Source organism: Myxine glutinosa, chromosome 6 (assembly GCF_964187855.1).
Source record: "Myxine glutinosa chromosome 6, kmMyxGlut1.1, whole genome shotgun sequence".
In the NCBI taxonomy this organism is placed as follows: Eukaryota; Metazoa; Chordata; class Myxini; order Myxiniformes; family Myxinidae; genus Myxine; species Myxine glutinosa.
The window spans coordinates 148,238,531-148,257,004 of NC_136266.1; positions in this window are offsets into that span (position 1 = coordinate 148,238,531).

Below are 18,474 nucleotides of genomic sequence, written 5' to 3' on the forward strand. Positions count from 1 at the left end.
AAGTGCGAAAAGTGGATTTTCAACACTAACACAAGTGCGAAAAGTGGGATTTCAACATTAACACAAGTGCGAAAAGTGGTTTTTCCACACTAATACAAGTGCAAAAGTGGTTTCCTGCACCAACACAAGTGCGAAACGTGGTTTTTCAACACTAACACAAGTGCGAAAAGTGGTTTTTCAACACTAACACAAGTGCGAAAAGTGGTTTTTCAACACTATCACAAGTGCAAAAAGTGGTTTTTCAACACTATCACAAGTGCAAAAAGTGTTTTTTCCACACTAATACAAGTGCAAAAGTGGTTTCCTGCACCAACACAAGTGCGAAAAGTGGATTTTCAACACTAACACAAGTGCGAAAAGTGGGTTTTCAACACTAACACAAGTGCGAAAAGTGTTTTTTCCACACTAATACAAGTGCAAAAGTGGTTTTTCAACACTAACACAAGTGCGAAAAGTGGTTTTTCAACACTAACACAAGTGCGAAAAGTGGTTTTTCAACACTAACACAAGTGCGAAAAGTGGTTTTTCCACACTAATACAAGTGCAAAAGTGGTTTCCTGCACCAACACAAGTGCGAAAAGTGGTTTTTCAACACTAACACAAGTGCGCGAAAGTGGTTTTTCATCACTATCACAAGTGCAAAAAGTGTTTTTTCCACACTAATACAAGTGCAAAAGTGGTTTCCTGCACCAAAACAAGTGCGAAACGTGGTTTTACAACACTAACACAAGTGCGAAAAGTGGTTTTTCAACACTAACACAAGTGCGAAAAGTGGTTTTTCAACACTAACACAAGTGCGAAAAGTGGGTTTTCAACACTAACACAAGTGCGAAAAGTGTTTTTTCCACACGAATACAAGTGCAAAAGTGGTTTTTCAACACTAACACAAGTGCGAATAGTGGTTTTTCAACACCAACACAAGTGCGAAAAGTGGTTTTTCAACACTAACACAAGTGCGAAAAGTGGTTTTTCCACACTAATACAAGTGCAAAAGTGGTTTCCTGCACCAACACAAGTGCGAAAAGTGGTTTTTCAACACTAACACAAGTGCGAAAAGTGGTTTTTCATCACTATCACAAGTGCAAAAAGTGTTTTTTCCACACTAATACAAGTGCAAAAGTGGTTTCCTGCACCAACACAAGTGCGAAACGTGGTTTTTCAACACTAACACAAGTGCGAAAAGTGGTTTTTCAACACTAACACAAGTGCGAAAAGTGGTTTTTCAACACTAACACAAGTGCGAAAAGTGGTTTTTCAACATAAACACAAGTGTGAAAAGTGGTTTTTCCACACTAATACACGTGCAAAAGTGGTTTTTCAACACTAACACAAGTGCGAAAAGTGGTTTTTCAACACTAACACAAGTGCGAAAAGAGGTTTTTCAACACTAACACAAGTGCGAAAAGTGGTTTTTCCACACTAATACAAGTGCAAAAGTGGTTTCCTGCACCAACACAAGTGCAAAAAGTGGTTTTTCAACACTAACACAAGTGCGAAAAGTGGTTTTTCAACACTATCACAAGTGCAAAAAGTCGTTTTTCAACACTATCACAAGTGCAAAAAGTGTTTTTTCCACACTAATACAAGTGCAAAAGTGGTTTCCTGCACCAACACAAGTGCGAAAAGTGGGTTTTCAACACTAACACAAGTGCGAAAAGTGGGTTTTCAACACTAACACAAGTGCGAAAAGTGGTTTTTCCACACTAATACAAGTGCAAAAGTGGTTTTTCAACACTAACACAAGTGCGAAAAGTGGTTTTTCAACACGAACACAAGTGCGAAAATTGGTTTTTCAACTCTAACACAAGTGCGAAAAGTGGTTTTTCCATACTAATACAAGTGCAAAAGTGGTTTCCTGCACCAACACAAGTGCGAAAAGTGGTTTTTCAACACTAACACAAGTGCGAAAAGTGGTTTTTCAACACTATCACAAGTGCAAAAAGTGGTTTTTCAACACTATCACAAGTGCAAAAAGTGTTTTTTCCACACTAATACAAGTGCAAAAGTGGTTTCCTGCACCAACACAAGTGCGAAAAGTGGATTTTCAACACTAACACAAGTGCGAAAAGTGGGTTTTCAACACTAACACAAGTGCGAAAAGTGTTTTTTCCACACTAATACAAGTGCAAAAGTGGTTTTTCAACACTAACACAAGTGCGAAAAGTGGTTTTTCAACACTAACACAAGTGCGAAAAGTGGTTTTTCAACACTAACACAAGTGCGAAAAGTGGTTTTTCCACACTAATACAAGTGCAAAAGTGGTTTCCTGCACCAACACAAGTGCGAAAAGTGGTTTTTCAACACTAACACAAGTGCGCGAAAGTGGTTTTTCATCACTATCACAAGTGCAAAAAGTGTTTTTTCCACACTAATACAAGTGCAAAAGTGGTTTCCTGCACCAAAACAAGTGCGAAACGTGGTTTTACAACACTAACACAAGTGCGAAAAGTGGTTTTTCAACACTAACACAAGTGCGAAAAGTGGTTTTTCAACACTAACACAAGTGCGAAAAGTGGGTTTTCAACACTAACACAAGTGCGAAAAGTGTTTTTTCCACACGAATACAAGTGCAAAAGTGGTTTTTCAACACTAACTCAAGTGCGAATAGTGGTTTTTCAACACCAACACAAGTGCGAAAAGTGGTTTTTCAACACTAACACAAGTGCGAAAAGTGGTTTTTTCCACACTAATACAAGTGCAAAAGTGGTTTCCTGCACCAACACAAGTGCGAAAAGTGGTTTTTCAACACTAACACAAGTGCGAAAAGTGGTTTTTCATCACTATCACAAGTGCAAAAAGTGTTTTTTCCACACTAATACAAGTGCAAAAGTGGTTTCCTGCACCAACACAAGTGCGAAACGTGGTTTTTCAACACTAACACAAGTGCGAAAAGTGGTTTTTCAACACTAACACAAGTGCGAAAAGTGGTTTTTCAACACTATCACAAGTGCAAAAAGTGGTTTTTCAACACTATCACAAGTGCAAAAAGTGTTTTTTCCACACTAATACAAGTGCAAAAGTGGTTTCCTGCACCAACACAAGTGCGAAACGTGGTTTTTCAACACTAACACAAGTGCGAAAAGTGGTTTTTCAACACTAACACAAGTGCGAAAAGTGGTTTTTCAACACTATCACAAGTGCAAAAAGTGGTTTTTCAACACTATCACAAGTGCAAAAAGTGTTTTTTCCACACTAATACAAGTGCAAAAGTGGTTTCCTGCACCAACACAATTGCGAAAAGTGGATTTTCAACACTAACACAAGTGCGAAAAGTGGGTTTTCAACACTAACACAAGTGCGAAAAGTGTTTTTTCCACACTAATACAAGTGCAAAAGTGGTTTTTCAACACTAACACAAGTGCGAAAAGTGGTTTTTCAACACTAACACAAGTGCGAAAAGTGGTTTTTCAACACTAACACAAGTGCGAAAAGTGGTTTTTCCACACTAATACAAGTGCAAAAGTGGTTTCCTGCACCAACACAAGTGCGAAAAGTGGTTTTTCAACACTAAGACAAGTGCGCGAAAGTGGTTTTTCATCACTATCACAAGTGCAAAAAGTGTTTTTTCCACACTAATACAAGTGCAAAAGTGGTTTCCTGCACCAAAACAAGTGCGAAAAGTGGTTTTTCAACACTAACACAAGTGCGAAAAGTGGTTTTTCATCACTATCACAAGTGCAAAAAGTGTTTTTTCCACACTAATACAAGTGCAAAAGTGGTTTCCTGCACCAACACAAGTGCGAAACGTGGTTTTTCAACACTAACACAAGTGCGAAAAGTGGTTTTTCAACACTAACACAAGTGCGAAAAGTGGTTTTTCAACACTAACACAAGTGCGAAAAGTGGTTTTTCAACATAAACACAAGTGTGAAAAGTGGTTTTTCCACACTAATACACGTGCAAAAGTGGTTTTTCAACACTAACACAAGTGCGAAAAGTGGTTTTTCAACACTAACACAAGTGCGAAAAGAGGTTTTTCAACACTAACACAAGTGCGAAAAGTGGTTTTTCCACACTAATACAAGTGCAAAAGTGGTTTCCTGCACCAACACAAGTGCAAAAAGTGGTTTTTCAACACTAACACAAGTGCGAAAAGTGGTTTTTCAACACTATCACAAGTGCAAAAAGTCGTTTTTCAACACTATCACAAGTGCAAAAAGTGTTTTTTCCACACTAATACAAGTGCAAAAGTGGTTTCCTGCACCAACACAAGTGCGAAAAGTGGGTTTTCAACACTAACACAAGTGCGAAAAGTGGGTTTTCAACACTAACACAAGTGCGAAAAGTGGTTTTTCCACACTAATACAAGTGCAAAAGTGGTTTTTCAACACTAACACAAGTGCGAAAAGTGGTTTTTCAACACGAACACAAGTGCGAAAATTGGTTTTTCAACTCTAACACAAGTGCGAAAAGTGGTTTTTCCATACTAATACAAGTGCAAAAGTGGTTTCCTGCACCAACACAAGTGCGAAAAGTGGTTTTTCAACACTAACACAAGTGCGAAAAGTGGTTTTTCAACACTATCACAAGTGCAAAAAGTGGTTTTTCAACACTATCACAAGTGCAAAAAGTGTTTTTTCCACACTAATACAAGTGCAAAAGTGGTTTCCTGCACCAACACAAGTGCGAAAAGTGGATTTTCAACACTAACACAAGTGCGAAAAGTGGGTTTTCAACACTAACACAAGTGCGAAAAGTGTTTTTTCCACACTAATACAAGTGCAAAAGTGGTTTTTCAACACTAACACAAGTGCGAAAAGTGGTTTTTCAACACTAACACAAGTGCGAAAAGTGGTTTTTCAACACTAACACAAGTGCGAAAAGTGGTTTTTCCACACTAATACAAGTGCAAAAGTGGTTTCCTGCACCAACACAAGTGCGAAAAGTGGTTTTTCAACACTAACACAAGTGCGCGAAAGTGGTTTTTCATCACTATCACAAGTGCAAAAAGTGTTTTTTCCACACTAATACAAGTGCAAAAGTGGTTTCCTGCACCAAAACAAGTGCGAAACGTGGTTTTACAACACTAACACAAGTGCGAAAAGTGGTTTTTCAACACTAACACAAGTGCGAAAAGTGGTTTTTCAACACTAACACAAGTGCGAAAAGTGGGTTTTCAACACTAACACAAGTGCGAAAAGTGTTTTTTCCACACGAATACAAGTGCAAAAGTGGTTTTTCAACACTAACTCAAGTGCGAATAGTGGTTTTTCAACACCAACACAAGTGCGAAAAGTGGTTTTTCAACACTAACACAAGTGCGAAAAGTGGTTTTTTCCACACTAATACAAGTGCAAAAGTGGTTTCCTGCACCAACACAAGTGCGAAAAGTGGTTTTTCAACACTAACACAAGTGCGAAAAGTGGTTTTTCATCACTATCACAAGTGCAAAAAGTGTTTTTTCCACACTAATACAAGTGCAAAAGTGGTTTCCTGCACCAACACAAGTGCGAAACGTGGTTTTTCAACACTAACACAAGTGCGAAAAGTGGTTTTTCAACACTAACACAAGTGCGAAAAGTGGTTTTTCAACACTATCACAAGTGCAAAAAGTGGTTTTTCAACACTATCACAAGTGCAAAAAGTGTTTTTTCCACACTAATACAAGTGCAAAAGTGGTTTCCTGCACCAACACAAGTGCGAAACGTGGTTTTTCAACACTAACACAAGTGCGAAAAGTGGTTTTTCAACACTAACACAAGTGCGAAAAGTGGTTTTTCAACACTATCACAAGTGCAAAAAGTGGTTTTTCAACACTATCACAAGTGCAAAAAGTGTTTTTTCCACACTAATACAAGTGCAAAAGTGGTTTCCTGCACCAACACAATTGCGAAAAGTGGATTTTCAACACTAACACAAGTGCGAAAAGTGGGTTTTCAACACTAACACAAGTGCGAAAAGTGTTTTTTCCACACTAATACAAGTGCAAAAGTGGTTTTTCAACACTAACACAAGTGCGAAAAGTGGTTTTTCAACACTAACACAAGTGCGAAAAGTGGTTTTTCAACACTAACACAAGTGCGAAAAGTGGTTTTTCCACACTAATACAAGTGCAAAAGTGGTTTCCTGCACCAACACAAGTGCGAAAAGTGGTTTTTCAACACTAAGACAAGTGCGCGAAAGTGGTTTTTCATCACTATCACAAGTGCAAAAAGTGTTTTTTCCACACTAATACAAGTGCAAAAGTGGTTTCCTGCACCAAAACAAGTGCGAAACGTGGTTTTACAACACTAACACATGTGCGAAAAGTGGTTTTTCAACACTAACACAAGTGCGAAAAGTGGTTTTTCAACACTAACACAAGTGCGAAAAGTGGGTTTTCAACACTAACACAAGTGCGAAAAGTGTTTTTTCCACACGAATACAAGTGCAAAAGTGATTTTTCAACACTAACACAAGTGCGAATAGTGGTTTTTCAACACCAACACAAGTGCGAAAAGTGGTTTTTCAACACTAACACAAGTGCGAAAAGTGGTTTTTCCACACTAATACAAGTGCAAAAGTGGTTTCCTGCACCAACACAAGTGCGAAAAGTGGTTTTTCAACACTAACACAAGTGCGAAAAGTGGTTTTTCATCACTATCACAAGTGCAAAAAGTGTTTTTTCCACACTAATACAAGTGCAAAAGTGGTTTCCTGCACCAACACAAGTGTGAAACGTGGTTTTTCAACACTAACACAAGTGCGAAAAGTGGTTTTTCAACACTAACACAAGTGCGAAAAGTGGTTTTTCAACACTAACACAAGTGCGAAAAGTGGTTTTTCAACATAAACACAAGTGCGAAAAGTGGTTTTCCCACACTAATACACGTGCAAAAGTGGTTTTTCAACACTAACACAAGTGCGAAAAGTGGTTTTTCAACACTAACACAAGTGCGAAAAGAGGTTTTTCAACACTAACACAAGTGCGAAAAGTGGTTTTGCCACACTAATACAAGTGCAAAAGTGGTTTCCTGCACCAACACAAGTGCAAAAAGTGGTTTTTCAACACTAACACAAGTGCGAAAAGTGGTTTTTCAACACTATCACAAGTGCAAAAAGTCGTTTTTCAACACTATCACAAGTGCAAAAAGTGTTTTTTCCACACTAATACAAGTGCAAAAGTGGTTTCCTGCACCAACACAAGTGCGAAAAGTGGGTTTTCAACACTAACACAAGTGCGAAAAGTGGGTTTTCAACACTAACACAAGTGCGAAAAGTGGTTTTTCCACACTAATACAAGTGCAAAAGTGGTTTTTCAACACTAACACAAGTGCGAAAAGTGGTTTTTCAACACGAACACAAGTGCGAAAATTGGTTTTTCAACTCTAACACAAGTGCGAAAAGTGGTTTTTCCATACTAATACAAGTGCAAAAGTGGTTTCCTGCACCAACACAAGTGCGAAAAGTGGTTTTTCAACACTAACACAAGTGCGAAAAGTGTTTTTTCCACACTAATACAAGTGCAAAAGTGGTTTCCTGCACCAACACAAGTGCGAAAAGTGGTTTTTCAACACTAACACAAGTGCGAAAAGTGGTTTTTCAACACTAACACAAGTGCGAAAAGTGGTTTTTCAACACTAACACAAGTGTGAAAAGTGGTTTTTCAACACTAACACAAGTGCGAAAAGTGGTTTTTCCACACTAATACAAGTGCAAAAGTGGTTTCCTGCACCAACACAAGTGCGAAAAGTGGATTTTCAACCCTAACACAAGTGCGAAAAGTGGGTTTTCAACACTAACACAAGTGCGAAAAGTGTTTTTTCCACACTAATACAAGTGCAAAAGTGGTTTTTCAACACTAACACAAGTGCAAAAAGTGGTTTTTCAACACTAACACAAGTGCGAAAAGTGGTTTTTCAACACTAACACAAGTGCGAAAAGTGGTTTTTCCACACTAATACAAGTGCAAAAGTGGTTTCCTGCACCAACACAAGTGCGAAAAGTGGTTTTTCAACACTAACACAAGTGCGAAAAGTGGTTTTTCAACACTAACACAAGTGCGAAAAGTGGTTTTTCAACTCTAACACAAGTGCGAAAAGTGGTTTTTCAACACTAACACAAGTGCGAAAAGTGTTTTTTCCACACTAATACAAGTGCAAAAGTGGTTTCCGGCACCAACACAAGTGCGAAAAGTGGATTTTCAACACTAACACAAGTGCGAAAAGTGGGATTTCAACATTAACACAAGTGCGAAAAGTGTTTTTTCCACACTAATACAAGTGCAAAAGTGGTTTTTCAACACTATCACAAGTGCAAAAAGTGGTTTTTCAACACTATCACAAGTGCAAAAAGTGTTTTTTCCAGACTAATACAAGTGCAAAAGTGGTTTTCTGCACCAACACAAGTGCGAAAAGTGGATTTTCAACACTAACACAAGTGCGAAAAGTGGGTTTTCAACACTAACACAAGTGTGAAAAGTGGGTTTTCAACACTACCACAAGTGCGGAAAGTGTTTTTTCCGCACTAATACAAGTGCAAAAGTGTTTTTTCAACACTAACACAAGTGCGAAAAGTGTTTTTTCAACACTAACACAAGTGGGAAAAGTGGTTTTTCAACACTAACACAAGTGCGAAAAGTGGTTTTTCAACACTAACACAAGTGCGAAAAGTGGTTTTTCCACACTAATACAAGTGCAAAAGTGGTTTCCTCCACCAACACAAGTGCGAAAAGTGGTTTTTCAACACTAACACAAGTGCGAAAAGTGGTTTTTCAACACTATCACAAGTGCAAAAAGTGTTTTTTCCACACCAATACAAGTGCAAAAGTGGTTTTTCAACACCAACACAAGTGCGAATAATGGTTTTTCAACACCAACACAAGTGCGAAAAGTGGTTTTTCAACACTAACACAAGTGCGAAAAGTGGTTTTTCCACACTAATACAAGTGCAAAAGTGGTTTCCTGCACCAACACAAGTGCGAAAAGTGGTTTTTCAACACTAACACAAGTGCGAAAAGTGGTTTATCATCACTATCACAAGTGCAAAAAGTGTTTTTTCCACACTAATACAAGTGCAAAAGTGGTTTCCTGCACCAACACAAGTGCGAAAAGTGGTTTTTCAACACTAACACAAGTGCGAAAAGTGGTTTTTCAACACTAACACAAGTGCGAAAAGTGGTTTTTCAACACTAACACAAGTGCGAAAAGTGGTTTTTCAACACTAACACAAGTGCGAAAAGTGGTTTTTCAACATTAACACAAGTACGAAAAGTGGTTTTTCCACACTAATACAAGTGCAAAAGTGGTTTTTCAACACTAACACAAGTGCGAAAAGAGGTTTTTCAACACTAACACAAGTGCGAAAAGTGGTTTTTCCACATTAACACAAGTGCGAAAAGTGGTTTTTCCACACTAATACAAGTGCAAAAGTGGTTTCCTGCACCAACACAAGTGCAAAAAGTGGTTTTTCAACACTAACACAAGTGCGAAAAGTGGTTTTTCAACACTATCACAAGTGCAAAAAGTCGTTTTTCAACACTATCACAAGTGCGAAAAGTGGTTTTTCCACACTAATACAAGTGCAAAAGTGGTTTCCTGCACCAACACAAGTGCGAAAAGTGGTTTTTCAACACTAACACAAGTGCGAAAAGTGGTTTTTCAACACTAACACAAGTGCGAAAAGTGGTTTTTCCACACTAATACAAGTGCAAAAGTGGTTTCCTGCACCAACACAAGTGCGAAAAGTGGGTTTTCAACACTAACACAAGTGCAAAAAGTGTATTTTCAACACTATCACAAGTGAAAAAAGTGTTTTTTCCACAGTAATACAAGTGCAAAAGTGGTTTCCTGCACCAACACAAGTGCGAAAAGTGGTTTTTCAACACTAACACAAGTGCGAAAAGTGGTTTTTCAACACTATCACAAGTGCGAAAAGTGGTTTTTCCACACTAATACAAGTGCAAAAGTGGTTTCCTGCACCAACACAAGTGCGAAAAGTGTTTTTTCCACACTAACACAAGTGCAAAAAGTGGTTTTTAAACACTAACACAAGTGCGAAAAGTGGTTTTTCAACACTAACACAAGTGCGAAACGTGGTTTTTCAACACTAACACAAGTGCGAAAAGTGGTTTTTCCACACTAATACAAATGCAAAAGTGGTTTCCTGCACCAACACAAGTGCGAAAAGTGGTTTTTCAACACTAACACAAGTGCGAAAAGTGGTTTTTCAACACTAACACAAGTGCGAAAAGTGGTTTTTCCACACTAATACAAGTGCAAAAGTGGTTTCCTGCACCAACACAAGTGCAAAAAGTGGTTTTTCAACACTAACACAAGTGCGAAAAGTGGTTTTTCAACACTATCACAAGTGCAAAAAGTCGTTTTTCAACACTATCACAAGTGCAAAAAGTGTTTTTTCCACACTAATACAAGTGCAAAAGTGGTTTCCTGCACCAACACAAGTGCGAAAAGTGGGTTTTCAACACTAACACAAGTGCGAAAAGTGGGTTTTCAACACTAACACAAGTGCGAAAAGTGGTTTTTCCACACTAATACAAGTGCAAAAGTGGTTTTTCAACACTAACACAAGTGCGAAAAGTGGTTTTTCAACACGAACACAAGTGCGAAAATTGGTTTTTCAACTCTAACACAAGTGCGAAAAGTGGTTTTTCCATACTAATACAAGTGCAAAAGTGGTTTCCTGCACCAACACAAGTGCGAAAAGTGGTTTTTCAACACTAACACAAGTGCGAAAAGTGTTTTTTCCACACTAATACAAGTGCAAAAGTGGTTTCCTGCACCAACACAAGTGCGAAAAGTGGTTTTTCAACACTAACACAAGTGCGAAAAGTGGTTTTTCAACACTAACACAAGTGCGAAAAGTGGGTTTTCAACACCAACACAAGTGCGAAAAGTGGTTTTTCCACACTAATACAAGTGCAAAAGTGGTTTTTCAACACTAACACAAGTGCGAAAAGTGGTTTTTCAACACGAACACAAGTGCGAAAATTGGTTTTTCAACTCTAACACAAGTGCGAAAAGTGGTTTTTCCATACTAATACAAGTGCAAAAGTGGTTTCCTGCACCAACACAAGTGCGAAAAGTGGTTTTTCAACACTAACACAAGTGCAAAAAGTGTATTTTCAACACTATCACAAGTGAAAAAAGTGTTTTTTCCACAGTAATACAAGTGCAAAAGTGGTTTCCTGCACCAACACAAGTGCGAAAAGTGGTTTTTCAACACTAACACAAGTGCGAAAAGTGGTTTTTCAACACTATCACAAGTGCGAAAAGTGGTTTTTCCACACTAATACAAGTGCAAAAGTGGTTTCCTGCACCAACACAAGTGCGAAAAGTGTTTTTTCCACACTAACACCAGTGCAAAAAGTGGTTTTTAAACACTAACACAAGTGCGAAAAGTGGTTTTTCAACACTAACACAAGTGCGAAACGTGGTTTTTCAACACTAACACAAGTGCGAAAAGTGGTTTTTCCACACTAATACAAATGCAAAAGTGGTTTCCTGCACCAACACAAGTGCGAAAAGTGGTTTTTCAACACTAACACAAGTGCGAAAAGTGGTTTTTCAACACTAACACAAGTGCAAAAAGTGGTTTTTCCACACTAATACAAGTGCAAAAGTGGTTTCCTGCACCAACACAAGTGCGAAACGTGGTTTTTCAACACTAACACAAGTGCGAAAAGTGGTTTTTCAACACTAACACAAGTGCGAAAAGTGGTTTTTCAACACTATCACAAGTGCAAAAAGTGGTTTTTCAACACTATCACAAGTGCAAAAAGTGTTTTTTCCACACTAATACAAGTGCAAAAGTGGTTTCCTGCACCAACACAAGTGCGAAAAGTGGATTTTCAACACTAACACAAGTGCGAAAAGTGGGTTTTCAACACTAACACAAGTGCGAAAAGTGTTTTTTCCACACTAATACAAGTGCAAAAGTGGTTTTTCAACACTAACACAAGTGCGAAAAGTGGTTTTTCAACACTAACACAAGTGCGAAAAGTGGTTTTTCAACACTAACACAAGTGCGAAAAGTGGTTTTTCCACACTAATACAAGTGCAAAAGTGGTTTCCTGCACCAACACAAGTGCGAAAAGTGGTTTTTCAACACTAACACAAGTGCGCGAAAGTGGTTTTTCATCACTATCACAAGTGCAAAAAGTGTTTTTTCCACACTAATACAAGTGCAAAAGTGGTTTCCTGCACCAAAACAAGTGCGAAACGTGGTTTTACAACACTAACACAAGTGCGAAAAGTGGTTTTTCAACACTAACACAAGTGCGAAAAGTGGTTTTTCAACACTAACACAAGTGCGAAAAGTGGGTTTTCAACACTAACACAAGTGCGAAAAGTGTTTTTTCCACACGAATACAAGTGCAAAAGTGGTTTTTCAACACTAACACAAGTGCGAATAGTGGTTTTTCAACACCAACACAAGTGCGAAAAGTGGTTTTTCAACACTAACACAAGTGCGAAAAGTGGTTTTTCCACACTAATACAAGTGCAAAAGTGGTTTCCTGCACCAACACAAGTGCGAAAAGTGGTTTTTCAACACTAACACAAGTGCGAAAAGTGGTTTTTCATCACTATCACAAGTGCAAAAAGTGTTTTTTCCACACTAATACAAGTGCAAAAGTGGTTTCCTGCACCAACACAAGTGCGAAACGTGGTTTTTCAACACTAACACAAGTGCGAAAAGTGGTTTTTCAACACTAACACAAGTGCGAAAAGTGGTTTTTCAACACTAACACAAGTGCGAAAAGTGGTTTTTCAACATAAACACAAGTGTGAAAAGTGGTTTTTCCACACTAATACACGTGCAAAAGTGGTTTTTCAACACTAACACAAGTGCGAAAAGTGGTTTTTCAACACTAACACAAGTGCGAAAAGAGGTTTTTCAACACTAACACAAGTGCGAAAAGTGGTTTTTCCACACTAATACAAGTGCAAAAGTGGTTTCCTGCACCAATACAAGTGCAAAAAGTGGTTTTTCAACACTAACACAAGTGCGAAAAGTGGTTTTTCAACACTATCACAAGTGCAAAAAGTCGTTTTTCAACACTATCACAAGTGCAAAAAGTGTTTTTTCCACACTAATACAAGTGCAAAAGTGGTTTCCTGCACCAACACAAGTGCGAAAAGTGGGTTTTCAACACTAACACAAGTGCGAAAAGTGGGTTTTCAACACTAACACAAGTGCGAAAAGTGGTTTTTCCACACTAATACAAGTGCAAAAGTGGTTTTTCAACACTAACACAAGTGCGAAAAGTGGTTTTTCAACACGAACACAAGTGCGAAAATTGGTTTTTCAACTCTAACACAAGTGCGAAAAGTGGTTTTTCCATACTAATACAAGTGCAAAAGTGGTTTCCTGCACCAACACAAGTGCGAAAAGTGGTTTTTCAACACTAACACAAGTGCGAAAAGTGGTTTTTCAACACTATCACAAGTGCAAAAAGTGGTTTTTCAACACTATCACAAGTGCAAAAAGTGTTTTTTCCACACTAATACAAGTGCAAAAGTGGTTTCCTGCACCAACACAAGTGCGAAAAGTGGATTTTCAACACTAACACAAGTGCGAAAAGTGGGTTTTCAACACTAACACAAGTGCGAAAAGTGTTTTTTCCACACTAATACAAGTGCAAAAGTGGTTTTTCAACACTAACACAAGTGCGAAAAGTGGTTTTTCAACACTAACACAAGTGCGAAAAGTGGTTTTTCAACACTAACACAAGTGCGAAAAGTGGTTTTTCCACACTAATACAAGTGCAAAAGTGGTTTCCTGCACCAACACAAGTGCGAAAAGTGGTTTTTCAACACTAACACAAGTGCGCGAAAGTGGTTTTTCATCACTATCACAAGTGCAAAAAGTGTTTTTTCCACACTAATACAAGTGCAAAAGTGGTTTCCTGCACCAAAACAAGTGCAAAACGTGGTTTTACAACACTAACACAAGTGCGAAAAGTGGTTTTTCAACACTAACACAAGTGCGAAAAGTGGTTTTCAACACTAACACAAGTGCGAAAAGTGGGTTTTCAACACTAACACAAGTGCGAAAAGTGTTTTATCCACACGAATACAAGTGCAAAAGTGGTTTTTCAACACTAACTCAAGTGCGAATAGTGGTTTTTCAACACCAACACAAGTGCGAAAAGTGGTTTTTCAACACTAACACAAGTGCGAAAAGTGGTTTTTTCCACACTAATACAAGTGCAAAAGTGGTTTCCTGCACCAACACAAGTGCGAAAAGTGGTTTTTCAACACTAACACAAGTGCGAAAAGTGGTTTTTCATCACTATCACAAGTGCAAAAAGTGTTTTTTCCACACTAATACAAGTGCAAAAGTGGTTTCCTGCACCAACACAAGTGCGAAACGTGGTTTTTCAACACTAACACAAGTGCGAAAAGTGGTTTTTCAACACTAACACAAGTGCGAAAAGTGGTTTTTCAACACTATCACAAGTGCAAAAAGTGGTTTTTCAACACTATCACAAGTGCAAAAAGTGTTTTTTCCACACTAATACAAGTGCAAAAGTGGTTTCCTGCACCAACACAAGTGCGAAACGTGGTTTTTCAACACTAACACAAGTGCGAAAAGTGGTTTTTCAACACTAACACAAGTGCGAAAAGTGGTTTTTCAACACTATCACAAGTGCAAAAAGTGGTTTTTCAACACTATCACAAGTGCAAAAAGTGTTTTTTCCACACTAATACAAGTGCAAAAGTGGTTTCCTGCACCAACACAAGTGCGAAAAGTGGATTTTCAACACTAACACAAGTGCGAAAAGTGGGTTTTCAACACTAACACAAGTGCGAAAAGTGTTTTTTCCACACTAATACAAGTGCAAAAGTGGTTTTTCAACACTAACACAAGTGCGAAAAGTGGTTTTTCAACACTAACACAAGTGCGAAAAGTGGTTTTTCAACACTAACACAAGTGCGAAAAGTGGTTTTTCCACACTAATACAAGTGCAAAAGTGGTTTCCTGCACCAACACAAGTGCGAAAAGTGGTTTTTCAACACTAAGACAAGTGCGCGAAAGTGGTTTTTCATCACTATCACAAGTGCAAAAAGTGTTTTTTCCACACTAATACAAGTGCAAAAGTGGTTTCCTGCACCAAAACAAGTGCGAAACGTGGTTTTACAACACTAACACAAGTGCGAAAAGTGGTTTTTCAACACTAACACAAGTGCGAAAAGTGGTTTTTCAACACTAACACAAGTGCGAAAAGTGGGTTTTCAACACTAACACAAGTGCGAAAAGTGTTTTTTCCACACGAATACAAGTGCAAAAGTGATTTTTCAACACTAACACAAGTGCGAATAGTGGTTTTTCAACACCAACACAAGTGCGAAAAGTGGTTTTTCAACACTAACACAAGTGCGAAAAGTGGTTTTTCCACACTAATACAAGTGCAAAAGTGGTTTCCTGCACCAACACAAGTGCGAAAAGTGGTTTTTCAACACTAACACAAGTGCGAAAAGTGGTTTTTCATCACTATCACAAGTGCAAAAAGTGTTTTTTCCACACTAATACAAGTGCAAAAGTGGTTTCCTGCACCAACACAAGTGCGAAACGTGGTTTTTCAACACTAACACAAGTGCGAAAAGTGGTTTTTCAACACTAACACAAGTGCGAAAAGTGGTTTTTCAACACTAACACAAGTGCGAAAAGTGGTTTTTCAACATAAACACAAGTGCGAAAAGTGGTTTTTCCACACTAATACACGTGCAAAAGTGGTTTTTCAACACTAACACAAGTGCGAAAAGTGGTTTTTCAACACTAACACAAGTGCGAAAAGAGGTTTTTCAACACTAACACAAGTGCGAAAAGTGGTTTTTCCACACTAATACAAGTGCAAAAGTGGTTTCCTGCACCAACACAAGTGCAAAAAGTGGTTTTTCAACACTAACACAAGTGCGAAAAGTGGTTTTTCAACACTATCACAAGTGCAAAAAGTCGTTTTTCAACACTATCACAAGTGCAAAAAGTGTTTTTTCCACACTAATACAAGTGCAAAAGTGGTTTCCTGCACCAACACAAGTGCGAAAAGTGGGTTTTCAACACTAACACAAGTGCGAAAAGTGGGTTTTCAACACTAACACAAGTGCGAAAAGTGGTTTTTCCACACTAATACAAGTGCAAAAGTGGTTTTTCAACACTAACACAAGTGCGAAAAGTGGTTTTTCAACACGAACACAAGTGCGAAAATTGGTTTTTCAACTCTAACACAAGTGCGAAAAGTGGTTTTTCCATACTAATACAAGTGCAAAAGTGGTTTCCTGCACCAACACAAGTGCGAAAAGTGGTTTTTCAACACTAACACAAGTGCGAAAAGTGTTTTTTCCACACTAATACAAGTGCAAAAGTGGTTTCCTGCACCAACACAAGTGCGAAAAGTGGTTTTTCAACACTAACACAAGTGCGAAAAGTGGTTTTTCAACACTAACACAAGTGCGAAAAGTGGTTTTTCAACACTAACACAAGTGTGAAAAGTGGTTTTTCAACACTAACACAAGTGCGAAAAGTGGTTTTTCCACACTAATACAAGTGCAAAAGTGGTTTCCTGCACCAACACAAGTGCGAAAAGTGGATTTTCAACCCTAACACAAGTGCGAAAAGTGGGTTTTCAACACTAACACAAGTGCGAAAAGTGTTTTTTCCACACTAATACAAGTGCAAAAGTGGTTTTTCAACACTAACACAAGTGCAAAAAGTGGTTTTTCAACACTAACACAAGTGCGAAAAGTGGTTTTTCAACACTAACACAAGTGCGAAAAGTGGTTTTTCCACACTAATACAAGTGCAAAAGTGGTTTCCTGCACCAACACAAGTGCGAAAAGTGGTTTTTCAACACTAACACAAGTGCGAAAAGTGGTTTTTCAACATTAACACAAGTGCGAAAAGTGGTTTTTCAACTCTAACACAAGTGCGAAAAGTGGTTTTTCAACACTAACACAAGTGCGAAAAGTGTTTTTTCCACACTAATACAAGTGCAAAAGTGGTTTCCGGCACCAACACAAGTGCGAAAAGTGGATTTTCAACACTAACACAAGTGCGAAAAGTGGGATTTCAACATTAACACAAGTGCGAAAAGTGTTTTTTCCACACTAATACAAGTGCAAAAGTGGTTTTTCAACACTATCACAAGTGCAAAAAGTGGTTTTTCAACACTATCACAAGTGCAAAAAGTGTTTTTTCCAGACTAATACAAGTGCAAAAGTGGTTTTCTGCACCAACACAAGTGCGAAAAGTGGATTTTCAACACTAACACAAGTGCGAAAAGTGGGTTTTCAACACTAACACAAGTGTGAAAAGTGGGTTTTCAACACTACCACAAGTGCGGAAAGTGTTTTTTCCGCACTAATACAAGTGCAAAAGTGTTTTTTCAACACTAACACAAGTGCGAAAAGTGTTTTTTCAACACTAACACAAGTGGGAAAAGTGGTTTTTCAACACTAACACAAGTGCGAAAAGTGGTTTTTCAACACTAACACAAGTGCGAAAAGTGGTTTTTCCACACTAATACAAGTGCAAAAGTGGTTTCCTCCACCAACACAAGTGCGAAAAGTGGTTTTTCAACACTAACACAAGTGCGAAAAGTGGTTTTTCAACACTATCACAAGTGCAAAAAGTGTTTTTTCCACACCAATACAAGTGCAAAAGTGGTTTTTCAACACCAACACAAGTGCGAATAATGGTTTTTCAACACCAACACAAGTGCGAAAAGTGGTTTTTCAACACTAACACAAGTGCGAAAAGTGGTTTTTCCACACTAATACAAGTGCAAAAGTGGTTTCCTGCACCAACACAAGTGCGAAAAGTGGTTTTTCAACACTAACACAAGTGCGAAAAGTGGTTTATCATCACTATCACAAGTGCAAAAAGTGTTTTTTCCACACTAATACAAGTGCAAAAGTGGTTTCCTGCACCAACACAAGTGCGAAAAGTGGTTTTTCAACACTAACACAAGTGCGAAAAGTGGTTTTTCAACACTAACACAAGTGCGAAAAGTGGTTTTTCAACACTAACACAAGTGCGAAAAGTGGTTTTTCAACACTAACACAAGTGCGAAAAGTGGTTTTTCAACATTAACACAAGTACGAAAAGTGGTTTTTCCACACTAATACAAGTGCGAAAAGTGGTTTTTCAACACTAACACAAGTGCGAAAAGTGGTTTTTCAACTCTAACACAAGTGCGAAAAGTGGTTTTTCAACACTAACACAAGTGCGAAAAGTGTTTTTTCCACACTAATACAAGTGCAAAAGTGGTTTCCGGCACCAACACAAGTGCGAAAAGTGGATTTTCAACACTAACACAAGTGCGAAAAGTGGGATTTCAACATTAACACAAGTGCGAAAAGTGTTTTTTCCACACTAATACAAGTGCAAAAGTGGTTTTTCAACACTATCACAAGTGCAAAAAGTGGTTTTTCAACACTATCACAAGTGCAAAAAGTGTTTTTTCCAGACTAATACAAGTGCAAAAGTGGTTTTCTGCACCAACACAAGTGCGAAAAGTGGATTTTCAACACT